General features: G+C 47.9%; 2 protein-coding genes and 1 pseudogene across 4 annotated transcripts in view; 2 read left to right on the top strand and 1 right to left on the bottom strand.

Annotated features, from left to right (window-relative positions):
• LOC138287343 (oocyte zinc finger protein XlCOF6-like) overlaps nt 1–4,282 on the bottom strand; it is a 50,288-nt gene extending 46,006 nt beyond the window's left edge. For 2 of the 3 annotated variants that reach the window (XM_069227702.1, XM_069227703.1), the window contains exon 1: nt 3,858–4,092. The gene's annotated coding sequence lies outside the window, so the exon portion shown is untranslated. Of the gene's footprint in view, nt 1–3,857 lie in introns of all 3 variants that reach the window. The other variant, XM_069227701.1, reaches the window with a different exon arrangement.
• The window catches only part of LOC138287346 (zinc finger protein 91-like), a 361,147-nt pseudogene that overhangs the window by 258,422 nt on the left and 76,332 nt on the right, over nt 1–26,393 (top strand).
• LOC138287347 (zinc finger protein 850-like) overlaps nt 4,309–26,393 on the top strand; it is a 411,450-nt gene continuing 389,365 nt past the window's right edge. Inside the window, exon 1 of the mRNA XM_069227705.1 lies at nt 4,309–4,527. The gene's annotated coding sequence lies outside the window, so the exon portion shown is untranslated. The remainder of the gene's footprint in view (nt 4,528–26,393) is intronic.

Genomic DNA, 26,393 nt, shown 5'->3' with positions numbered 1-26,393 from the left:
TGAATGTCGGTTTCTCACCTAGGCAAGTGTAGTGTGTAGAGGGGCGCTGGGGGTGTAAGAAAACACCAAAGGTAAGTAATAGAACGAACCCCAGAGCCCAGGAAAACAGGAGTAAATCACAGTACGTTTCCTGAAACACACAAGAAGTCACGATAGAAGATTATGTAAGAACCAGAAGAGACTAAGGGCCTCATTCTGACTTTGGTGGGCGGCGGAGGCCGCCCGCCAAAGTACCGCCGTCAGAATACCGCTGCGCGGTCAAAAGATCACCGCGGTTATTCTGAGTTTCCCGCTGGGCGGGCGGGCGACCGCCAGAAGGCCGCCCGCCCGCCCAGCGGGAAACCCCCTTCCACGAGGATGCCGGCTCCGAATGGAGCCGGCGGAGTGGATAGGGTGCGACGGGTGCAGTTGCACCCGTCGCGATTTTCAGTGTCTGCAAGGCAGACACTGAAAATCTTGGTGGGGCCCTGTTACGGGGGCCCCTGCAGTGCCCATGCCATTGGCATGGGCACTGCAGGGGCCCCCAGGGGCCCCACAACACCCCTTACCGCCATCCTGTTCCTGGCGGCCGAAACCGCCAGGAATAGGATGGCGGTCGGAATCCCCATGGCGGCGCAGCAAGCTGTGCCGCCGTGGAGGATTCCCCAGGGCAGCGGGAAACCGGCGGTACACCGCCGGTTTCCCGTTTCTGACCGCAGCTGTACCGCCGCGGTCAGAATGCCCAGGGATGCACCGCCAGCCTGTTGGCGGTGCATCCGCGGTCCCCGGCCCTGGCGGATTTTACCGCCAGGGTCGGAATGACCCCCTAAGACACCAACGATGGATTCCTGGACCTGAAGACCTGTGGAAGAAGGTGACCAAGTCCAAGAAGCACTGAAGAGTCCAAGGAGAACAGGAGCCCCTGCTAACTCGGATGAAGATGCAAAAGAAGAACCACCAGTGAGAAGACAAAGGGGGTTATTACAACTTTGGAGGAGGTGTTAATCCGTCCCAAATGTGATGGAAATACCACCAGCCATATTACGAGTTCCATAGGATATAATGGACTCGTAATACGTCTGGTGGTATATCCGTCACTTTACCGTCATTTTTGGGACAGATTAACACCTCCTCCAAAGTTGTAATAACCCCCAAAGTCAGTTATGCACCCAAGAAGACAGATGCGGGTTCCTTGTTGGTGCAAAAGATGTCCCACGCCGGATGGATGATTGCAGTCTGGTTTGCGTTGCTGGATTCCACCAACAAGCCTTGGCACACACAAAGCTCGCAGTTAGCGGAAAATTGTGCTGCCTGGGACTGGGAGGGACCTGGTGGCCTCTACCCAGCAGGGGGGTACCGAGGGGGCTCTCAGCAACTCAGAGAGCCCTCAGAAGACCAGGCAGCGTGTACAGGAGTCCCACAGCATGGAGACAAAGAAGGTGCAAATGGAGGCCCATGCAGCACGACACAAAGGGATCCCACGCCGCCGGAGAACCACTTAGGAAGCTGTGCGTTGCAGGATGGAGTGCTGGGTGCCTAAGCTGTGCTGTGCACAAAGAACTTCTTGGAAGGTCGCACACAAGCCTCGGCAACTGCAAGTCATGCGGTGCGCGGGGGTACTGTCTTGCTTGGGGAGGCAAGCCCTTACCTCCACCAAAGTTGGACAGCTGGACCTTGGGACTGTCAGGGTCACTTTAGTCTACCACCTGTGTAGCTGGGTCCATGCTCGTCGTCGGGAGAGGGGACCCATGCCACCAGTTGTCACTGTAGTGAGGTGCCTGCTGAAGCAGGGAAGTGACTCCGTCACTCCACGGGAGATTCCTTTGGTTCTTCTGGTGCAGGCCGAAGACAGGCAGTCCTCTGAGGATGCACGACCTGGAAACAGTTGCAGTTGCTGGCAGGAGCTGAAGATACAATGTTGCAGAAGTCGTCTACGCTTCTTTGTTGCAGAGTTTCTGGAGGGTCCAGGTGCAGTTTCTTCTGTAAGAAGGTGAAGTAAAGGATGCAGAGGATTCCTGCTGGAGTCTTGCAATCTGATCTGAAGAAACACTCAGAGGAGAGACACTAAATAGCCCTAAAAGGATGATTGGTCACCTAACCAGGTAAGCACCTATCAGGGGAGAGCTCTGATGTCACCTGCTGGCACTGGCCACTCAGATGCTCCCAGAGTACCCCACCAACTTGGAATCCACTCTGAAGGAGCTCTGGGGCCCACCCCTTGGGTGGTGATGGACAGGGGAGTGGTCACAGTTTTGAACCAGAGCAGGGACTGGGGGTCCCTGAACCGGTGTAGACTGGATTATGCAAGGAGGGCACCATCTGTGCCTTCAAAGCATTTCCAGAGGCTATCCCACCCATGCTTCTAACACCTATTTCCAAAGGGAGAGGGTGTAACACCCTTCTCCCAAAGGAAATCCTTTGTTGTGCCTGCCTGGGCTTGAGCTGCTCAAGCAACAGGAGGGCAGAAACCTGTATGTGAGGTGGCAGCAGCTGGAACTGCCTGGAAAACCTCAGATGGCTGGTATGGCAGTACTGGGGGTCCACTGTGGAGCCCCCAGAGTGCATAGAATTGTAAAACCAATACTAGAATCAGTATTGGGGTACAATTCCCAGTTGATAGACACCTCACATGGCCATATTCAGGGTTACTATAATGAAGCTGGACATAGGTATTGACCTATATCCAGTGCACCCGTAAAATGGCATCTCCGCACTCACAGAGTCTGGGAAAATGGTCCTGGACGATGTGGAGGCACCTCTGCTAGTGTAGGGGTGCCCTCACACACAGGTACTTTGCACCCAGCCTTCAGGGTTGGAAGGCATGACATATAGGTGACTTATAAGTGACCTGGCTGTGAAAGGGTGCTTGCACCATTTCACACAGGCTGCAATGGCAGTCCTGCAGAACACTTTGCATGGGCTCCCTATTGGTGTTAAAAGTAATGCTGCAGCCCATAGGGATCCCCTGGAGCGCCAATGTCCTGTGTACCTAAGTACCATATACTAGGGACTTATAAGGGGGCACCAATATGCCAATTAGGGATGTAATACTGGGTTACCATTATGTAGTGACAAATTTGAGAGGAGAGAGAGCATAAGCACTGGGGTCCTGGTTAGCAGGACTCCAGTGACACAGTCAAAGCATACTGACAAAAACAGTGAAACATACTAACAGGCAGGCCAAACATCATAAGCACTGTGGTCCTGGCTAGCAGGATCCCAGTGACACAGTCAAACCCACGGACATCAGGCAGAAATTGGGGGTAAAATGCCAAAAAGAGGGTACTTTCCTACATACCCTGACTAGAGTGAGGGTCCTTGCTTGGACAGTGGGTAACCTGACTGCCAACCAGAGACCCCATTTCTAACAGTCACCTTCACTGGTGGGTATAACAAGGGGACAAGAGGCCTGTTAATGTCACCTTCAAGGGTGGGGGTAACACAGGGACAAGAGGCCTTTTATTGTCAACCTCACTGGTTGGTGTAACACAGGGACGAGAGGCCTTTTATTGTCACCTTCACTAGTGGGTGTAACGCAGGGACAACAGGCCTTTTAATGTCACCTTCGCTGGTGGGTTGTAATACAGGGACAAGAGGCCTTTTATTGTCACCTTCACCAGTGGGAGTAAAACTGAACCACAGCTGAGTTACAAGAGGACTAAAGACTCATATTCAGGATAGAATTCTTCTGCCTTAAGAGATTCTCCATCACTGAGCGAACCACCATGAAGGCCAAACAAGTGTTAAAAACTGTACAAGAATACTTGGATATTATATTTGAAAAATATATGTATAAAAGGAAAACTCTCCACTCTTTCACTTGACTGTCCCCTTAAAGTCCCCCTCCCCCACATTCCCTAGTCCACCCTAAGTCTCACCTCCTTTGTTACCTCGAAGCTCCCATCTCACCCTCTGTAACTGATTCACAGTTTCACTTCCGGGTGACCTGAGGCAGCATCAGTAGGAACGGCGGAGGGGAGTCTAGTCTGATGATGTGAATAGTATCCGAGTCAGCGATGGCAGAGGCAGATAAGCAGCAGAACCTGATGAGCCCCTCCCAGGCCTGTGAGTAGCAAGCGCGTGCCACAGCAGTTGAGCCGCGCGCGGCAAAGGCCTCAGGCGTTGTGATTGGCTGCTAATGATTAGACCGCGTCGCTTTGGTTGGCTAAGATAACAGTGATGCAAACATGCGTGCTCAACCTGTGCGGTGATTGGACGGATGCTATTTGGAAAGCGCGTTCGCTTCGCAGACGGTGAGTAGTATAACTTATGGGTAAGCCGTGGTAGAGTCAGAACAAGTAACAGAAGCTGATGAACTCCTCTCGCGACAAAGAATGTAATAATCTCCGAGTCAGCGGTGGCAGAGTCAGCACAAGCCGCGGTTCTCAGCCTCCTCCCTCCTCTGTGTCCATCCTTCTGCAGAGGAGGAAGAGCTCCCGAGGGTCTGTGCAGTTATTATCTTCAGACCCTCACAGACCCCAAATCTGTACCTGACAACAACCAGGAGGAGGAGAGAGCCTGGAAATGTCTGCACAGGTTTCTGCTCAGGTAGGAGATTGTCAGCACCTTCTGCTGTTTTTGTAGAAATAGACTGAATAATCCTGGAGGAAATCTCTGACAGGAGCCGGGCTGAGCTGGGCTCTTCTATCCGGGGACCTCTGGGGGGCTTTCCTTCTGGCCCTGGGGGTATTTGTGGTCATCCTTTGTGTTAAAGAGGGGATCTGTGTGCTGCATGTTACTGCACTGTGAGGACTCTGAGTACACTGCACTGCATCTTCCCGAACTGTGAGGAATCTGTGCACTTCATCTAACTGCACTGAGAGCACTCTGTGCACTGCACTGCATCTTACTGCACTGTAAGGGGTCTATGCACTGCACTGCATCTTACTGCACTGTGAGGAATCTGTGCAGTACATTCACTGCATCTTACTGCACTGTGAGGAATCTGTGCACTACACTGCATCTTACAACTCTGTGGAATCTGTGAATGCGTCACTGCATCTTACTGCATGATGAGCTTATGTCACTGCACTGCATCTTACTGCACTGTGAGAAATCTGTGCACTGCATCTTACTGCACTGTGAGGGATATGTGTGCTGCACTGCATCTTACTGTACTGTGAGGGATCTGTGCACTGCATCTTACTGCACTGTGTGGAATCAGTGCACACTGCACTGCATCTTACTGCACTGTGAGGATTCTGTGCATTGCATTGCATCTTACTGCAGCGTCAGAAATCTGTACACTGCATTTTACGGCACTGTGAGGAATCTGTGCACACTGCATTGCATTTTACTTCACTTTTAGGAATCTGTGCACTACACTGCATCTTACTGCACTGTGAGGAATCTGTGCACTGCATCTTACTGGACTATGAGGAATCTGTGTATGCATCACTACAACTTACTGCACTATGATGAGCTTGTGTCACTGCACTACATCTTACTGCTTTATGAGAAATCTGTGCTCACTGCACCGCATCTTACTGCACTGTGAAAAATCTGTGCATTGCATCTTACTGCACTGTGAGGGATCTGTGCGCTGCACTATGTTACTGCACTGTGAGGGATCTGTGCACTGCATCTTACTGCACTGTGAGGATTTTGTGCATTGCATTGCATCTTACTGCACTGTGAGGAATATGTGCACATTGCACTGCATCTTACTGCAGTGCGAGGAATCGGTGCACTGCACTACATCTCACTGCAGTGCGAGAAATCTGTACACTGCTTCTTACTGCACTGTGAGGAATCTGTGCACACAGCACTGCATCTTACTACACTGTGAGGAGTCTGTGCACTACACTGCATCTTACTGCACTGTGAGGAATCTGGGCATGCATCACTGCATCTTACTGCACTATGATGAGGCTTGTGCAACTGCACTACATCTTACTGCACTGTGAGAAATCTCTGCACACTGCACTGCATCTTACTGCACTATGAGGACTCAGTGCACACTACACTGCATCTTACTGCACTAAGAGGAATCTGTACATGCTGCACTACATCTTACTGCACTATGAGGACTCTGTGCAAGCTGTAGTGCATTTTACTTTACTGTGAGATATCTGTGCACGCTGCATCCTATTGCACTATGAAGAATTTGTGCATGCTGCAGTGCATCTTAGTGCACTATGAGACATCTGTGGGCACTGCACAATTTTTTCATCCAGGCCCCTTGAGCTGTAGAAAAGCGTATCTGTCGATCATACTGTGACCAGAGGTGTCCTGGTACTAGTGGACCAAAAACAGACTCATGGACTTAAAACAGAGAGTCAAAACACAAGCCAACAGGACAGTGCATCAGCAGAATAAGTACATTGTCAGATCGTTCCTGAAGCTACTCTGACTTCATAATGGGAAAAGATGAGTCAAGGGGCTAAAGGTAGCCCATTCAAAGGTGGCAACCCAGCTCACTGAAGATCCTCCGCCTACATCTAGTCCTCCGGAAACAAGAAATATGATCTACGCCCTGTTGGCTGAATCGCACAAGACATGTAAGATTGTGGGGCACCAACTTGTCTGACAAGGACGTTAGACTACCTATATTCTTTGTAAAAGGCCTGATGAATAAGATGGAAGATTTTAAAGTGATTTTTTTTTTGGGCCTGGGAACCAGTGAAATGACATGATGACATTTCTACAGCAGTAGCATCTGCATTACTGATATATTCAGTGTGTGCGCGCCAGTCTTCCCATCACAGCCTCCAGTAAACCAAGATAGATAGTCTTCTTGGTAGAGAATAAATGCTCTTACCTCTTCCACTCTCTTAGGAGTGGGAAGTAATGCCAGAATCATTCTAAGGATCCACAGTTGTAAACCAACAGTTTTTACTGTTCATCTGTTGTTCGTAAACAAGATGGAAGTCTCTCAGGGAAGAAAACAGGGTTTCCCATCTGAAGCAGGCCACACCCACATGACCCTGATGTAGGTACAAATCTGATTTCTTCTGCAAATGCCTCCTTGGAGTGTAGTAAAAAGTAGTGTAGTGCAGAGATTTCCCCTTATGTTAGCACTCCTTACAATGTAAGTAAAGCACAGACTGATGTGCACAGATTCCCTCATTTAGTTCAAACCCCTCACAGTGTTAGTTGTGAGAAAAGGCCTCTTTTTGACAAAGTTAGTCCCCACATTTTGCCTGATGTATGATGTAGCCTAGAAGTTGTAGTGGTCAGTGCCCCTGCTAACCAGGTTCCCTGGACCAGAGCTCTTTCCCTAAAACTGATTTGATGCATTAGCACAATTGGAATTACTTTAGCTTTAGTTTTAGCACTCTGTCCATCATCCTTTTGTGTTGCTAAAGTTGCACTAGGTGGGAAGGATATGCCTAGATTTGGGTCCCTTGCTCACTGTGCCACTGGATTCAAGTTAGCCTGGCAGATGAAGGGTGATACCCTGAAACTAGTCCCAGGATGCTTGTTTCTGGTCCAGGGAGGACCTGGCCTGCAGTTCGGGCTTTACTGTTCCCATGGGGAATAGGGTCAAGACTGATTGGCATTTGGCTGGGTCCAAACTGGGGTGGCATGACAAGCAAAAGAACGCTGGATTAAACCCATTTCTGTGACTAGGGGTGCTTGAATCTGAAGAAACACCCAGAGGAGAGACCCTAATTAGCCCTGAGAGGGGGATTGGTTACCTAACCAGGTAAGCACCTATCAGGAGGGGTCTCTGACGTCACCTGCTGGCACTGGCGACTCAGATGCTCCCAGAGTTCCCTGACCATCCTGTAAACAAGATGGCAGAACCCAGGGACACTCTGGAGGAGCTCTGGGCCCCACCCCTGGGGTGGTGATGGACAGGGGAACGATCACTCGCCTTTCCCTTGTCCAGTTTCACGCCGGAGCAGAGGCTGGGGGCCCTGAACAAGTGTAGACTGGATTATGCAAGGAGGGCACCATCTGTGCCCTTCAGAGCATTTCCAGAGGCTCTGGGAGGATAGCCCTCCCAAACCCGTAACACCTATTTCCAAAGGGAGAGGGTGTAACACACTTCTCCTAAATGAAATGTATTGTTCTGCCTTCCTGAGACTGAGCTGCTCAAGCCCCAGGAGGGCAGAAGCCTGTCTGTGAAGTGGCAGCAGCTGGTGCCGCAGTGAAAACCTCAGAAGGCTGGTTTGGCAGTACTGGGGCCCACTGTGAAGCCCCCAGAGTGCATGGGATTGTGCAAACAATACTGGATAATACTGATAAACCTGAATCCTAATTTCAGCTTGTCCAACAGTGAATCCAATCCAAAAACTGCCCCGCACTGAAAAATGTGACTGCAGCTGGAATCTTTCAATACACAGGCATTGTGCTAGACTCTGTAGAAGGCACTGACTCAGTACTGTCATTAACAACCATGCGTACCTTCAAACTATGAGACCAGTTGGGGTTGTGTAGTGGAAATGACCTGTCACATTTTAGTGACATGACATTTTCCTAGTGCGTATTGCCATTTTCCTGTCTTCGAGCTCCAACGAGACCCTTCTACCCTTGCAGCCATCCTTCCCATCACAATCAACACCCAACCAACAATCACCAAGGGGACTACCAAGGCTGTCTGGCCACCATCACAGCTCAAAAAACCACAATAACAGTGCAGTCAATGCACTGCAGACTCCTGCCCAAACTGTGTCTTCACTAAAGGCCTGTACCTCATCAGTGCAGCCACCACCCCAATCCCGAATGACTCAGTCAACTCAGCCACTTTGCCAGATGTGTGCAAACATGCCACAGTACCCCCCCATCCCTCCTCAAGAAACTCTCAACTGACTCAAAGACTCTCACCAACTATCGGCTCATCTCGCTGCTAACCTACCCAGCGAATGTTATGGAAAAGCAATAAACAAGCGTCTAGCCACCAACCGCAACAACTTGACCCTGTCGACCAGCTCCTCTTTCTTGATTCAGGCACAAGAGAGTCTGTTCTTATCTCCACAATAGACAAGATATGACAGAGGGAACACCTCTACCTTTCTGGTACACAACTAAACTATTTGCTGCACCACCAGTGAAGATGACACCACACCGATCATGGACACCTCAACTTTCAACTCCAAACTCTGATGGCAAAACTACGATCAGAGGCACCCTCGCCTATAGACTCCCCCCCCGACAGCTTCTGCAATGCCATCCCCAGAGTCATTGCACCACTTGCCATTGACTCCAAGCACTACATCTTCCTCAGTGGCCTCGACTTCTACCTCGATTACCCCAAAGACACAAATTCAGCCAACCTCCTGGAAAGCATGAGCAAGATCAGCCTCACTCAACTGGTCACCAATCCCATATACAGCGCAGGACACATGCTTGAGCCAATCTTCACTGCCAGTGACAGAGTTAAATGCAGTCATGTCTTCGAAATCACCTAGACCGACCACGCTGTTATCCACTTGCCCATTGCAGCATCTCCATGTCCGAGCTCCTCCCACTGCAGCAGGAATAAGTGACAGAGACCGAATGGATGGACACCCTCAATACCACCCAGCCCAAATCCGCAACAAACCCTGAACAGGCCGTCCAGAATTTCTCTTTCTGGATCACCAACTGCGTCAACAGAGTCTCCGCCATCAAGCCAGCCAAGATTAGCAGATTTCACGAACAAGCCAACTGGTATACACCAGTACTCAGAACAGTGAAACACAATTGCAAACTTCTAGAAAGAAGATGGTGCAATAACAGAGATCACACAGATCGAGCTACCTTCAAGTCAACCCTCAACCATAACTACCAATGCCTAAAAGATGCGAAAAGAGTTGCCATGGCAGACTGCATCGAAGCAAGCTCCAACAAGAGTAAGAAATTCTTTAGCATCACTGGAGAGTTCCCCTGCCTGTCAGTCACTAAAAACTCAACCTCCCCTCCCCAGAAACTCTGTGACACGCTGGCGGACTACTTCTACAAGATATCCACCATCTACAGTAACTTTGAACCATAACCCACTGACCTCCTCACACCAACCAACGCTACCCTCAACTCCCCTCACCACATGGGAGCAGCTCACCACAGAGATTACCACAGCCATTGTGAACTCCATCCACTGTCCCCTGCCCCACTACTTCTCCAACAGTGGGAGCAAAGAAAATAGTGTCAAACTCACCTCTATTCTCAACGCATCCCCACAGCCGCCTTACCCACAGACGGAAACATGCAGAGGTCTGATCCTTCCTTAAGAAATTCTCAGCCGATCCCTGAGACTCAAGAACTAACACTCTATCTCTCTACTCCCCTTCCCGTCAAAGTCCTTGAGAAGGCCTGCAACCTCCAACACACCCAACATCTGGAGAGAATCTGCTAGCACCTCCCAATCCGGTTTCCATGACAACCACAGCACCGAAATTGCCCTGATCACTGCCACCTATGACATCAGAACCTTTCTCGACTGGGGGGGAAACAGCAGCCCTGATCCTCCACGACCTCTTAGCAGCATTTTACACCGTATCCCACCACACACTCATCAAGAGACTCCAGCTGATCAGGATCCAGGGAGATGCACTCAAATGATTTGCATCTTTACTCACAGGAAAAACCTAGAAATTCTTCCTATCACCCTTCACTTCGGAACACAAGAGAGCAATCTGCAGCATCCCTCATCCCCACCGTTTAACACCTACAGGATGCCCCTGACCAACATCGTCAAAACCCATGGCCTCAACATCATATCCTACGCAGACGAAACCCAGCTCATCCCTGAACTGCATGACTGCCGTCAGCAACTGGATGACGACCAACTGCCTGAAGCTCAACACGGACAAGACAAAAGTGCTGATTTTTGGTGAAGAACACCTCCGTGTGAACAACATCTGGTGGCCCTCCAAGCTTGGGCCACACCCCCACTGACAGACTACGCCTGCAACCTTTTCATCATCCTGGATAGGAAACACGCCATGAAATGCCAGATCAAAGCAGTCTCCTCCACCTGATCCAACACCCTTTGCTTTAAAAGATCTTCAGATGGCTCCCCGTCAGCATCAGGAAAACCATCACTAAAGCCCTAGTCACCAGCCAGCTGGACTACGGCAACGCGCTCTATGCAGGACTCACCACCCATCTCCTAAAGAGATTCCAGATGATACAGAACTGAGCTGCAAGGTCATCCTTTACCTCTCCAACCGACCCACATCACCCGCCACCTCAGGAATATTCACTGGCTCCCCATTCAAAAAAGATGCCAATTCAAGATGCTGACACACATGTACAATGTCCTCCATGACCAAGGACCAGCATACATCAACTACCGCCTAAATTTCCTCCAACCCTACAGACACCTGTGGCTTTCACAAAATCTTGCAAGAGGTCTATCCTCTGAGGAAATATCTAATTTCTCACATGATTTCCTCCCTGTTGCAGGTGGTCTACTACACATGTTTGTACATTACTGCATGTGCCCTCTGACAGTAATCCAGCTGTTCCTCTGCTTGTGCTGAGGTGTTTACTTTTTTTAATTTAATGACCAAACATGACGTTTGGTCTGTCCATATGTGGCTACACCACCTGTGCAGTCATAGGCCAGTTCGATCAGTAAATCTGCAGAGCTGCCAAACTCCACGTCTTGCATCTGGTAAGTCATATTAGTATATCACTGGGAATAACTCAACGGAAAGAGAGGATTATGTTAGTCCATCACACTGCCTCCTAAGTCATAAGTGTACACAACAAAGTGTGATGTTTTAGAAAAACATTACTTTGTAGGTCTACAATTAACCCTATACATATTTATCTCATTAGGTCCGGGGATTGCCCTTATCAGATGCTCAGACCCTCACCTACCGAGGAGGTATGCTTCTTCATTGGGTCGTGCTCCACGTTGGTTGTGGTGTGCAGTACGCAACGGATGCTACAGGAGCAGTTTTTAGGAATCTTTTTTATTTTTTGTGTGCATGGTCCAACGAACAATGCTATTAACTCCTTCCTAAGTGTTTGAAGTAAACATATGTAGATAAGGAGATTTATAGCTAAAATTGCCTATAAATAACCTGCAGAGTATTTTATTGCTAGTTGGTTGTATCAATGGTAATATTAAAAAGAAAAAACGTTGCGAACTAGAGTGACTTAGTCCAACTTAATTAAATAGTGGTCTGTGCATCCTGATAAGAACAATCCCTGGTCCTGATTAGGTAAACCATTACGATGATAATTGTAGCCCTACATATTGCTGTTTCCTATGAGATTCCAAACCTTGTTGTGTGTGCCACTCAGATTACCCCCAGCTCATTGCCCTCCTAGGAAAACTGTTTCTCACTGCTTCCTCTTCTAACCCTCATACCAGCTCTCTCTGTGTCGATAAATATATGAATGCAGAGGCCTGACCCTGGTAGTGGGAAACAAGGTATTATCTTTCCCCAGTATGTTGGTCTTGTGAGAGATTTTTTTTAGTTTAGTTACATGAGGCTTAGAGCTCCTCCATTGTGAACTATTGGTTCGCTTCGGTGTCATTCTTATTTCCTTGCTTCTCTTCGTTCTGCACATGCCGCATCACTGCCTCTTTGTATGTTGGTCCCTCCCCTGGAGCATAACTCAAGTAATATTTCCTTGCCCACAGTGTGTCCATCTTTTGCCCACTTTTGGAATTCAGAGGTTGTTTCTTTTCTTCCTATTATTGCTTGCCCTATCACTCCCGTCTTGTATTGCTTTCCTTGCCCCTTCCTGCATTGTGATGCTTGCCCCTTCGCACAACATTCTATTGCCTGTCCTGCCTTCCCACCCCAAACTTCGTGTTGTTGTTGGTTGCCGTCCAGTTGCTTGCACTATTGTTTTTGCTTGACCCATCATCGTTGCTTGCCCCTTTGTTCCTGTTTGCCCTGGGCCTCATGCTGCGCTCATGGGCTGAGTTGCTTGTTTCATCCCCCCGCCATCCTCCCTCATTTCATTGCTTGCCTCTTTTACTTCCTGGCCCCTTTCCGCCCCACTTGTTTGTAGTTGTTTGCCCCATTTCCCTTCCCTCCTGCACTGTGTTGCTTGCCTAATCCCTCTGCTCCCTCCTGTGTTGTGACTTTACCTGCTCCCTCATGTGTTATATTGCTTGCCATGCCCCTCCTGTCAGGAAAAACATCACTTTGATGCGTCACAGCACTATTTTTCTAACCTTTAGCTATGCTGTGCTGTAGTGCCCTGCGGTACAACATAGGTAAAAGACATTGACAAAGTCAATAGGTCTCACATAAGCAAGACCTACTGGCTTTGCTAATGTTTGTTGAAAATTAAGGCTAAAGCCTGATACCTCACTAAGCTGATTAATTTATTCTATAATCTCTGGCAGATACTTTGTTGGGTTGCTCAAGAACACCAAGAAGTTATTGGGAGTTATATAAGGATTTGATCGTGTAAGCATCTTTTAAAATTTTAAGAAACAAATGTTTTTAAATTGTTTGTTGGGCATTTTAACCTCTGAAGGTCATTTTTTGGCTTTCACTCTTTTTTTGGGGGGAAATTCTTTTTAAAATATAAGGGACTGGAAAAAACGAATATTTCCTTCTTTGCTGGATTCACATGTATTGGGGGCACATCCTTGTTTCTGTGTGTGTCTCTGGGGGTATAACTTGGTTTTCTACCTCATAGCAACCTCGGGGCCCGTGTTCAGTGGTCCCCGGTTGCTTGTTTTTTTCTCTCCTCCCTACTTCCTGGTTGGGACCGACTAGACCGCCATTTTTGTTAGCGGTCTAGTTGTTTTTAGGCTCCTGAGCCTCGTTCGGCTCCCCCGGCTCATTTAATGCCGGAAGGACGCCGGCCTGGCACCTGATTTGATCGTGTAAGCATCTTTTAAAATTTTAAGAAACTAATGTTTTTAAATTGTTTGTTGGGCATTTTAACCTCTGAAGGTCATTTTTTGGCTTTCACTCTTTTTTTGGGGGGAAATTCTTTTTAAAATATAAGGGACTGGAAAAAACGAATATTTCCTTCTTTGCTGGATTCACATGTATTGGGGGCACATCCTGGTTTCTGTGTGTGTCTCTGGGGGTATAACTTGGTTTTCTACCTCATAGCAACCTCGGGGCCCGTGTTCAGTGGTCCCCGGTTGCTTGTTTTTTTCTTTCCTCCCTACTTCCTGGTTGGGACCGACTAGACCGCCATTTTTGTTAGCGGTCTAGTTGTTTTTAGGCTCCTGAGCCTCGTTCGGCTCCCCCGGCTCATTTAATGCCGGAAGGACGCCGGCCTGGCACCTGATTTGATCGTGTAAGCATCTTTTAAAATTTTAAGAAACTAATGTTTTTAAATTGTTTGTTGGGCATTTTAACCTCTGAAGGTCATTTTTTGGCTTTCACTCTTTTTTTGGGGGGAAATTCTTTTTAAAATATAAGGGACTGGAAAAAACGAATATTTCCTTCTTTGCTGGATTCACATGTATTGGGGGCACATCCTTGTTTCTGTGTGTGTCTCTGGGGGTATAACTTGTTTTTCTACCTCATAGCAACCTCGGGGCCCGTGTTCAGTGGTCCCCGGTTGCTTGTTTTTTTCTCTCCTCCCTACTTCCTGGTTGGGACCGACTAGACCGCCATTTTTGTTAGCGGTCTAGTTGTTTTTAGGCTCCTGAGCCTCGTTCGGCTCCCCCGGCTCATTTAATGCCAGAAGGACGCCGGCCTGGCACCTGATTTGATCGTGTAAGCATCTTTTAAAATTTTAAGAAACTAATGTTTTTAAATTGTTTGTTGGGCATTTTAACCTCTGAAGGTCATTTTTTGGCTTTCACTCTTTTTTTGGGGGGAAATTCTTTTTAAAATATAAGGGACTGGAAAAAACGAATATTTCCTTCTTTGCTGGATTCACATGTATTGGGGGCACATCCTTGTTTCTGTGTGTGTCTCTGGGGGTATAACTTGTTTTTCTACCTCATAGCAACCTCGGGCCCGTGTTCAGTGGTCCCCGGTTGCTTGTTTTTTTCTCTCCTCCCTACTTCCTGTTTGGGACCGACTAGACCGCCATTTTTGTTAGCGGTCTAGTTGTTTTTAGGTTCCTGAGCCTCGTTCGGCTCATTTAATGCCGGAAGGACTCCGGCCGCGCAGCGGGCGCGCCGCTGGCGCGCCAAAGGCAAGCCCGTCTGCGCCCATCTGCGCCCGTCCGCGCCCTGAAGCGCCCAGAGCCCAGAAATGCTGCTCTTTTTACTACAGACAGGTTAGTCTACTCTCCCTTGCAGCTTTACGTACTCAGAGGGGCAGGATCTGGCCCACCTCTCTCAGTACCCCCTGGGTCCTATGCCTCTTCTTTCTGCCCGGCCTGCCCTAGTTCCTCTAAGGCTGTTTCACCCCCCTTCTCCCCCCCATCCCAAACGAGCAACATATTGCTCCTCAACTGTCGTTCTTTACCAGCGCACTCCCTTCACATATATACCCTCATAGAAGATCTTTCCCCTGACGCCTTGTTTCTTACCGAAACCTGGTTGGGCAATGACTCAGCAGTAGATATCTGCAATTCTCTACCCTCCACCTACTCTATGGCGCATGTAGATCGACTCCATGGAAGAGGTGGTGGTATAGCCATTATCTACAAAAATACCTTTTGGTGTACCACCTTCCCCTCTGATATCCCGGAGTGTGAAAGCTTAATTTTCTCTCTCTATCTCTCCCCCACTTTTACCTTTTCCGGTATGCTTCTCTACCGACCCCCAGGACCTTGCACTCGTTTTTTAGATTCCTTGCCGGAAGTCGAAGCTAGTCTTATCTGTAAATCCCCTAACTTTACTATTCTTGGGGATTTTAACATCCACCTTGATAATGAAAACTGTCCGCACGCCAGGTCTCTACTTGCGTCCCTCTCTGTGCTTGATTTAACTCAACACGTAATAGGACCTACCCATACCAAAGGCCATACGCTGGACCTCCTATTCAGTAATCTCCCTGTTCTTACCACCCTGCCGTCCCAGCCCCTAACCTGGACGGATCATTGCCTTTTATCTTTCTCTTTCCCTTATAAGGTTACTCCAGATGTGCCGTTTACCTCCTTAACCTTTGGTCGCATTTGGTCAAAATTGGCTCTTGGGGAATGGCGCGCTGCTCTCCAGACCTCCTTTGGGGTCAGCAGCCCCTCCACCTCCGCAGATTTATTTAATGAGTGGATCTCCTCCTCTTTGGATAGTATTCTGCCCATCAAATTAAGATCTAACAAGCCCCCCCATAAGGCTAAACCTTGGTTCTCACCTTGTCTGTTAGAATTAAGAAAAAAGTGCAAAAGGTTAGAAAGATCTTGGAGAAAGAATTACAGTCCCACTGAAAGAGAAATATATAGGCAATCTGTCAGACTCTACCACCAAAACATTAAAGCCGCCCAGTCCTCTTACTACGGAATAAGAATAGAAAACTCCTCCTGTTCACAAAAGGAAATTTTTCAGATTTTTAAGGAATTAACCATAACCCCTATGCCCTCTCCTCCCACAGAGCCCTCCACTGAATACAGTAATCTTCTGGCATCTCACTTCAATGACAAAGTCATCAAGATATACTCTGGGTTCCCTTCTTCTCCTCCCCCAGGTACAGTAGAGTACCAAACGATGGATCCCTCCCTCTCCGGAAGCACATTAACCGCTTTTGTACCTCTCACTGACACCGCTACTACCAACCTTCTTCTTCAAATTAAATCGGGCTCCCCCCTAGACCCCGCCCCTCCTTCCATCCTCTCGCGAGTTTCAGATATTATTGTACCTCCCCTTACAAAAATACTGAATCATTCCCTATCCTTAGGTTTCCTCCCCCCTCTTTTTAAGCATGCCATCATTAAGCCTCTTTTAAAAAAAACGAAATTGAACCCATCTCTGTTAGAGAATTATAGACCCATTGCTCTCCTTCCCATTTCAACAAAAATTCTGGAGAAACATGTTAACCACCAATTAACCAGCTACTTAGAGAGCCATGAACTCCTTCACCCCACTCAAATGGGTTTCAGAGCCCATCAAAGCACGGAGTCAGCCCTCCTTACAGTGACGGAGTCAGCCCGGCAACTTCTGGACCAAGGGTCTCATGTAGCCATGATTCTACTTGATCTCAGCGCAGCTTTTGATACGGTGGATCACAACCTTCTCTGCTGTAGGTTCTCTGAATTAGGGATAGGAGGCCTAGCATTGTCCTGGCTGTCCGCTTTCGTCAAAGGTAGATCTTTTCAAGTCCTGGACCGAGCCTACTTCTCTGATATCTTTCCATTGACTTGTGGAGTTCCTCAGGGCTCCTCCCTGAGTCCAACTCTTTTTAATGTTTATCTATCCCCGCTGGCTAAAGTGATCGCTCCCTACAATCTGTCTTTGGTCACCTATGCCGACGATACTCAACTTGTGGTGTCACTATCTAGTTCTGGGGATTCGTCGGCAGCCAACCTTTCGTGTTGTATGAAAGACATTGGAGTTTGGATGATCCAGTCTAAGCTTAAATTTAATGATGGAAAGTCAGAAGTCATTGTACTAGACAATGCCCCCCCAGCCCCTCCCCTTTCACTATACTGTGAGGCCTTCAACAATCTTCCTCCTCCCAAGGACCAGGTAAAAAGCCTTGGTTTTTGGGTGGATTCTCGCCTGACCATGGATTATCAAGCAAAAAGAGTTTCCTCTACATGCTTTGGCATTTTAAGAGTCCTTAGGAAAATCTTTAATCTTCTTCCCCCTATGGCCAGAAGAATCCTTGTTCAAACTCTGATCCTTTCCCGTCTGGACTATGGGAACTCACTTTTTCTCAGCGCCCCGGCTTATGTCATAAAAAGGCTGCAAACAGTCCAGAACGCAGCTGCCAGGCTTCTTGTCAATCTTCCCAGACATTTATTCGCTAAGACTGCTTTTTCCATACTTCACTGGCTCCCTATTAAGCAGCGTATTTATTTCAAGACCCTATGCATTGTTCACAGAGCCCTGCAAGATAAGGGTCCAATGTTCTTTAGAAAGCGGCTATATCTTTATGTCCCCTCTCGAAGTCTAAGGTCCTCCTCCTCTCGACTTGTGACCATCTTGCGGTCTAAGAGAGCCTGGGGGGCCAACTCCTTCTCCACCAAGGCCGCTCGTCTCTGGAATGATCTTCCCTCTGAACTCCGTCATGAACACTCAGAACTGCTTTTTAGAAAAAAACTTAAGACCATTCTTTTCTGTAGGTAGCTCTCTGAATTCTCCTATTGCTAGCACTGGTCAGGTTAGGTTTAGCGCTGGGATGCCTTCGGGTCACTACGCGCTTTATAAATCCTTAAAACTAAAACTAAACTTTATAGGGCAAGTTGGTTGTTACTCTTGATGAATTTTATTCCTGTAACGTTAGTGTTACACCTCACTCTTCCTGCTGTTGGCTCTATATATGGAGTGAAAAGGAGGAGACAGAGAGGGCCACCCTGTCTTATGCCGAGTATGTTTAGTGGTGGTGACATGGCTCCATCTATGCTACCTCTTCAATATGGATTGCTATAGTTGTTAAAGATCCATCTAACAAAGATTGGGCCAAATTCTCACAAACTTCTCTCATGGGCTAGTTTGCTTTTGAATAATTTAGCATCCACATTCAGGGAGACTGACCTGTACAAAGAGTATTTGTGTGATCCTAACCCAGTATGGGCTGTGCTCCATGTCAAAAGATCTTTCTTCATATATCACAAATAGTAGTTAATTTCTTCTTTTTTCTTCTACATTATCTATGAGGTGCAATGTCTTTTTAGTATTGTCATAGCAATGCAAGCCCTGAATAAAATACAGTCTGGTCTGGGTCTGTTGGGCCTGCCATGAGTGGGTGTAGCCAGTGGGCTAGTGTGCTTGTGAAGAGGTTGGTACCTACATTCTGGAGATCAGCTTGCATGAAGAGCATTGTGTGCCAATCCTTGCCCCATATTGGCAGCACAGCAGTTAATGCCTCCTGCATGGAGGGAGGCATCATCTCTGTAAAAGAATTATAGACCCAAGTTCAATTGAGAGCAGACAAAATGTAGAATGCCAGCCCCTGACTAGGCAATGTCTGGGGGTCCTGAGCTTCAATGCTTATCATCAAGCCACACATCTGAGCTTCCTACTAGAATGGTTTAGTGCAGGATCAGAGCATCAATGGTGCTTTATGGACCATAATTTGCTTCCTCTGGGAAACCCTGTGGCAAAATCCAAAGTGTAGGGCCACCAACTTGACACAATCTCCTGTAACTAGGATAGCACTGCAAATATGGGGCACAATAGGAAAACAATTAGGGTAGGGCTCACAGAACATGCAGCCCTTCTTACGCCCCTGTTATCGAATTGGGACTTCAGCCTGGGTCTGGTCAGGGGCCTTGAGGCAGCAGAGAGAGGCAAGGTGCCCTATCATAGATGCTGTAGTCCATCGTGCTGAAATAAAATCCTTTGATCAAAGCAAGACAGACTACTTTGGGAGAAAACAATTACTATCACTGCACTCGGATTAGATACTGGGATGTGGCCCAGAGTAATTGGTTGACATTTATTCAATGATTCAACCCATCCCTTTTTTGTTTACTTCAATGCAGTGGCCTAAGTATGCGGGGTATGCCCAGGCATGGGTCCTGAGCTCACTGTGCCAGTGGAACCAGGCCCCGCCAGACTGAAGAGCCCCAATGATGCCACACTGGTCTTTGGTTACTTGTGTTCTTGTTCAAGGAGGAACTAGGTTGGGAGTTTGGCTGGACTGTTCCTATGGGAGCAGGAGCAAGACTGATTTGTACATGTTGGGCCTATTCTGAGATGGCATGGTGGCAAACACATAGTAGACTGGGATGCGTACGTGAGTAATTACCAAGGACTGAGATTAATTCAAGCATTCCTCCTGTCACATTTTCTGTCTTTGATGTAAACAACCCGGGACGTGAGGACGCTTGGTAAATGCTGTATTACTGGCCACTAAACAGACCATCCTCCTTATCTGGGGTAAATTTCTTGTTCCCTCTACAAGAGATTGGTGTAACAGACCAGTCTGATTTTGTGTATGGGAGAGGTCTTCTCGGTGCAACACAGATATGGTCAGAGGCTTGCGATAACCTGGGGCCTGGTATTACAATAAAGACTAGAGAGCATTGACGTGCCCCAGATCTCTTAGAGACCTTCAGATAGTCATAGTGTGAATGCAGCCCAGACCTAAGGAATGATACATAAAGGTAGAGTATCTCACAGAGAGAATGTCAGACTGCGTCTGTCAAGGGGGGAGTGGGTATAATCTTGAATTATGTTGTTATTGTGTGAATTGTTTTGAAGTGTAATAGAAAAGAGTTGAAACATAACATTGGGTCTGTAGGGCGATAAACTGTTCCGTATAACTATGTGGAGAAGCTATCCAGGCCTGGTGCTTTATTTATTAGGAGCTTGGCTATACTTGCTATGACGTCCTCTGTTCATATAGAGCGGTCAGGCTCAACTTCATGTGATGTCATGAGTGTGGTTAAATTGGTTGCTGCTTGACGTTTGCATATTTGTTCCAGGGGCTTGATCGTAGCTGTAAACAGCACATGATAGTTCATAAATGCATTTCAGATACCCGACTTGTCTGTTATTTTGGGTCCTTGACCATCTTTGATTGCCATGATTTATTTTTTTGTCTCCTTTTCTTGTCTCCTTCATCCTAGATTTGCAAGATAAAATCTTGCTTGTTTTTTTAAAACTCTTTTTATTAAAGTACACAAATGCTCAGTACACAAAACAATGTCATTTTCATTATGTGAGTATCAATTTGCATGTAGAGGCGAAAAGGTTCAATGTTTCAATGAGACATATCAGCATGAGAGCGTATTAACTGTTCAACATTCAGTCCAATATTGATCATGCATCTATCAGAATCTAGATTGCTAGCCAATGCTCCATTTTAATCTATGTCTTTGCCCAGTGTCATGTGCCGGTTCATAGTTCTCAATAATTGTGCCACTGGGACCAGATTTTATCATATTTCTTGGTGCAGCCCCTGCCTTAATAAATCTCCCATTCGGCTAGTAGGCACCAGTCTATGTTGTGTTTCCAGTTGTGGATCACTGGAGGTTCACTTGCTCCCCATGTTTTGGCTATATCTCTTTTGCCCCCCCCCCCCCCCCCCCCCCGCCGCCACTCTCAACCAAATTTGTTGGTGTTGGGCCAGTTTAACTCCCCTGTTATATTTATGATAAGCCAACTAGCTTTTAGCGGCACTACTAGGCCTGTTACTTGGGTCATCACAGTTATTGCTTGGAACCAGAAATGGTGAATTATTGGGCAACTCCAAAGTGTGTGAAAGGAAGTTCCCACTATGCCACAACCCCTGTTGTTAATATTAGAGTTAGTACAGCCTATGCGATGTAAGAGGGATTTGGAGTAGTATGACCCATGCAACATTCTAAGTTGAACAAGGCAGAACCTGGTTCGGATTGCCACCTCTCGAGGGCTCCGCATGGCCTCCTGCCAGTCATCGTCATTTATGGGGCCTATGACTCCTTCCAAGGCCTCAAAGAGTGAGTGCCAGGGATCTGCGGTATTATTCAGTATCTTTTTTTATAGATCCTCGACATTGCCTTGCCTGGGAGTGGCTCTAGTAGCAATCCGTCCTCCAAAGGGGACGATCCTGGAAATGATTCCCCCCTCCTGGATGTGTCGTTTTGAGAGCATGCCTTAACTGTAGATATCTCTCTGAGTCTGCCATGGAGAACTAAATATGAAGCTGTTCAAATGACAGAAGCCTCCCATTCCTCCACACATCACCCAAGCAGTCTATACCAATGAGTCCCCATCTTTAAAAACCCACCAGTTTACTTAACTTGCTCAATTGGTTGCCAGTCCAGAGTGGGGTTACTTTTGTCAGTTTGCCCTCCCATCCCAAGAATTTTGTTGCCTCTCTCCATGCTCTGACTGTGACTAATTTGTGGGGCGGAGGACCAGCCTCCCGTTTCCTAGCATATGGAATTGCAGGGTATCTATTTTCTCCCACTGCTGATCTATCCATTCTGTATGCTGGTTCTCCGCTATTGGCAAATACCCAGTCCTTTGTAGTGGCTAATTGGGTCGTCCATGTAGGAGGCTGGCTTGGCTTATAGTGGGTACCTTGTGGTACTTACACCCTGTGCCAGGTCCAGTTATCCCTTATTAGTAGAATAGAGGTTAATAGAGTTACTAAAAATAAAGGTACTTTATTTTAGTGACAATATGCCAAAAGTATCTCAGAGAATACCCTCACATAGAAGGTAAGTAATTTACACAAGTTATATGTACGCAAAGCCAAAACAGGTAAGTAACAGTAAGAAAAGTAGTGCAAACAATGTAGAATCACAATAGGATGCAATAGGTGAACATAGGTCTAGGGGCAACACAAACCATATACTCCAAAAGTGGTATGCGAATCACAAATGGACCCCAGACCTATGGGGGATTGTAGAGGGTCGCCGGGACTGTGAGAAAACAGTAAGGGTGTCCTAAATACCCCACCCCAAGACCCTGAAAAGTAGGAGTAAAGTTACCCAACTACCCTAGAAAGACACAATAGTCGTGATAGGGGATTCTGCAAGAACCACAAGCACCAGCAAAACACTGAAGACGGATTCCTGGACCTGAGGACCTGTAAAGGAAGGGGACCAAGTCCAAGAGTCGCGATAGTGTCCGGGGGGGCAGGAGCCCAGGAAACCCCGGATGAAGGTGCAAAAGGGCTGCCTCCGGGTGGAAGAAGCCAAAGATTCTGCAACAACGAAAAGGGCTAGGAACTTCTCCTTTGGATGGAAGATGTCCCACGGCGTGCTGGAAGTTGCAGAAGTGTTTCTAGGCGGAAATACTGCAAACAAGCCTTGCTAGCTGCAAGGGTCACAGTAGAGGTTTTTGAGTGCTGCTGGGGACCAGGAAGGACCAGGATGCCGCCCCTTGGAGGAGGAGACAGAGGGGGCGCTCAGCAACTCAGTGAGCCCCCGCAGAAGCAGGCAGCACCCGCAGAAGTACCGGAACAGGCACTTAGAAGATCTGTGAACTCAGAGTCACAAAAGGAGGGTCCCACGACATCGGAGTCCAACTCAGCGGGTTGAGCACTGCAGGACGGAGTGTTGGGGACCCAGGCTAGACTGTGCACAAAGGAATCCTTGGAGAAGTGCACAGAAGCCGGAGCAGCTGCAAATCACGCAGTACACAGGTTTGCTGTCTGGCATGGGGAGGCAAGGACTTACCTCCACCAAATTTGGACAGAAGGGTCTGTGGACTGTGGGAGACACTTGGACCCAACTCTTGTGTTCCAGGGACCATGCTCGTCGGGATGAGAGCGGGCCCAGAGGACCAGTGGGTGATGCAGTCTTTTGGTGCCTGCGTTAGCAGGGGGAAGATTCCGTCAACCCACAGGAGATTTCTTCTTGGCTTCCAGTGCAGGGTGAAGGCAGACAGCCCTCAGAGCATGTACCACCAGGAAACAGTCGAGAAAGCCGTCAGGATGAGGCGCTACAATGTTGCTGGTAGTCGTCTTGCTACTTTGTTGTGGTTTTGCAGGCGTCCTGGAGCAGTCAGCGGTCGATCCTTGGCAGAAGTCGAAGAGGTAAGTGCAGAGGAACTCTGGTGAGCTCTTGCATTCGTTATCTGAGGAATAGCCCAGAGGAGAGACCCTAAATAGCCAGAAAAGGAGGTTTGGCTTCCAAGAAAGGAGGTTTGGCTGCCAAGAGAGGTAAGAACCTATCAGGAGGGGTCTCTGACATCACCTGCTGGCACTGGCCACTCGGAGCAGTCCAGTGTGCCCCCAACACCTCTGAATCCAAGATGGCAGAGGTCTGGGACACACTGAGGAGCTCTGGGCACCTCCCCTGGGAGGTACTGGTCAGGTGAGTGGTCACTCCCCTTTCCTTTGTCCAGTTTCGCGCCAGGGCAGGGCTGGGGGATCCCTGAACTGGTGTAGACTGGCTTATGCAGAGGTGGGCACCATCTGTGCCCATCAGAGCATTTCCAGAGGCTGGGGGAGGCTACTCCTCCCCAGCCCTTCACACCTATTTCCAAAGGGAGAGGGTGTAACACCCTCTCTCAGAGAAAATCCTTTGTTCTGCCTTCCTGGGACTGGGCTGCCCAGACCCCAGGAGGGCTGAATCCTGTCTGAGGGGTTGGCAGCAGCAGCAGTTGCAGTGGAAACCCCGGAAAGGCAGTTTGGCAGTACCCGGGTTCTGTGCTAGAGACCCGGGGGATCATGGAATTGTCCCCCCAATACCAGAATGGTATTGTGGTGACAATTCCATAATCTTAGACATGTTACATGGCCATGTTCGGAGTTACCATTGTGACGCTACACATAGGTAGTGACCTATGTGCAGTGCACGCGTGTAATGGTGTCCCCACACTCACAAAGTCCGGGGAATTTGCCTTGAATGATGTGGGGGCACCTTGGCTAGTGCCAGGGTGCCCACACACTAAGTAACTGGGCACCTAACCTTCACCAAGTGAGGGTTAGACATATAGGTGACTTATAAGTTACTTATGTGCAGTGAAAAATGGCTGTGAAATAACGTGGACGTTATTTCACTCAGGCTCCAGTGGCAATCCTGTGTAAGAATTGTCTGAGCTCCCTCTGGGTGGCAAAAGAAATGTTGCAGCCCATAGGGATCTCCTGGAACCCCAAAACCCTGGGTACCCAAGTACCATATACAAGGGAATTTTATGGGTGTACCAGTGTGCCAATGAGAATTGGTCAAATTAGTCCCTAGCCTGCAGTGACAATTTTAGAAAGCAGAGAGAGCATAAACACTGAGGTTCTGGTTAGCAGAGCCTCAGTGATACAGTTAGGCACCACACATACAGGGCATACATTATGAGCACTGGGGTCCTGCCTAGCAGGATCCCAGTGACACAAGGGCAAAAACAAACATACATACAGTGAAAATGGGGGTAACATGCCAGGCAAGATGGTACTTTCCTACAGTCCAGAAGTATGCCCGGATATCCAGGACCACTAGTGCTCCTGCAAAGTCTCCTCTCTAAAGCTTGTTAAGAACTATGCATTAGCTACCCTCATCCCACAGGAGGATACGCAGTTTGCTATTGATTTAATTGAACAAATCTTTGGGCACTTGATATTTTGGATGACATACAATAGTCAGGGGAGGGTCATCATTTTAAATAGGACAGCGAGACCCATTAAAGATATCGTAAGACTCCACCAGTGTAATACATCATCACGAAGGTGATCCTTACGTAAAACCTTCAGGTTCCTTTTGATGTATAGTCCCAGATACGTAAACCCATCTGTGGTCAAGGGAATCTCACAGCGGGGTCAGCAAGATTTGTTTGCCCCTCTGTCAATGAGAAGGCCTGGGATTTGTCCCAGTTTATTTGATACTCTGAATAGTTCCCAAAAGGTATGTAAGATGTGTAATATTCTATCTATTGAGAGATGGGGCTTTGTGACATATAAAAGAATGTCAAATGCATATAGGGAGATCTGCACTTCCCAACTGTCCCCCTCTCGGATTCTCCAGATGAGAGGGTCTTGTTGTATCCACGCGGCTAGTGGTTCCATCACTAAGGCAAATAAGAGTGGAGACAATGAAAAGCCCTGTCTCGTACCTATGTGAAGAGCAAAGGAGCGTAAGACCACCCCATTTACTCTAACCCTTGCTCTTGGTTCTCGATACAGCAAGTGGACCCACAAGCAGAACTGGGGGCCGAATTTCCAATCTAGTAAGGACTGCAAAGAGGAATGGCCACTCCATACTTTCAAAGGCTATTTTCGCGTCTAACGACAGTACCATGGCTTTCTCTATGTCTGAGATTAGGTATGGTGCTTCTGTTCGGCATAAAGCCTGACTGATCAGGGTGCACAAAGCTCTTTATTACTAACTGGAGCCTCGTACTCAGGATTTTTGCCAGAACTTTAGCCTCTAAGTTAACTAGTGATGTAGGCCATTCTAATCCTGCCCTTTTTGTGTATTACCACAACCGTGGCCTCTCTCTGGTCTGGTGGAAGGGTTCACACCCTCCTGGCCTCCTGAAACATGGCCAGCATGTGCAGGGCCACTTTGTTGGCAACACATTTGTACAGCTCTACCTGTAGGCCGTTAGGGCCCGTTGCCTTGCCCGATTGTAAGCTCCAAATGGTCCCTTGTACCTCCTCAGCAGTCAAGTCATGGTCTAGTGCTCCTCTATCATCCTCCGAGAGGACCTGAAGCTGAAGGTCTTCCAGGAGCTCTGCACAATCATCCACTGCGTGGGCTGACTTAGAGGAGTATATCTGTTCATAGTAACAGGCAAATGCCTCTGCTATTTCTAGCCCCGGAGTAAACGTTGCTCCCTCCTCCTAAATTTCTGCCACCCAGTTGTGACCCTTATCTCTCTTCTCTAATCATGCTATCAATTTGCCGTCCTTGTCGCCACATCATAAAGCAGTCTTTGTACCGATACCAGATGATTTATAGCTGAATTTTCTGCCAAGTCTTTGAGCTCTTGCTGTTTGAGCCGAAGCTGGTGGCATTGGGATCAGCTCTTTGACCATTGTTGTCCCCCAGTTCTCTGATTTGATACATCTCACTTTGTTTACTCCCCAAATTACTGCTTGTGTATGGCCTCTCAGTACCGTCTT

This window comes from Pleurodeles waltl, chromosome 4_1, assembly GCF_031143425.1.
Source record: "Pleurodeles waltl isolate 20211129_DDA chromosome 4_1, aPleWal1.hap1.20221129, whole genome shotgun sequence".
NCBI lineage: Eukaryota > Metazoa > Chordata > Amphibia > Caudata > Salamandridae > Pleurodeles > Pleurodeles waltl.
The sequence above is the reverse complement of the archived record's forward strand: the minus strand, read 5'-3'. Positions and strand labels throughout refer to the sequence as shown.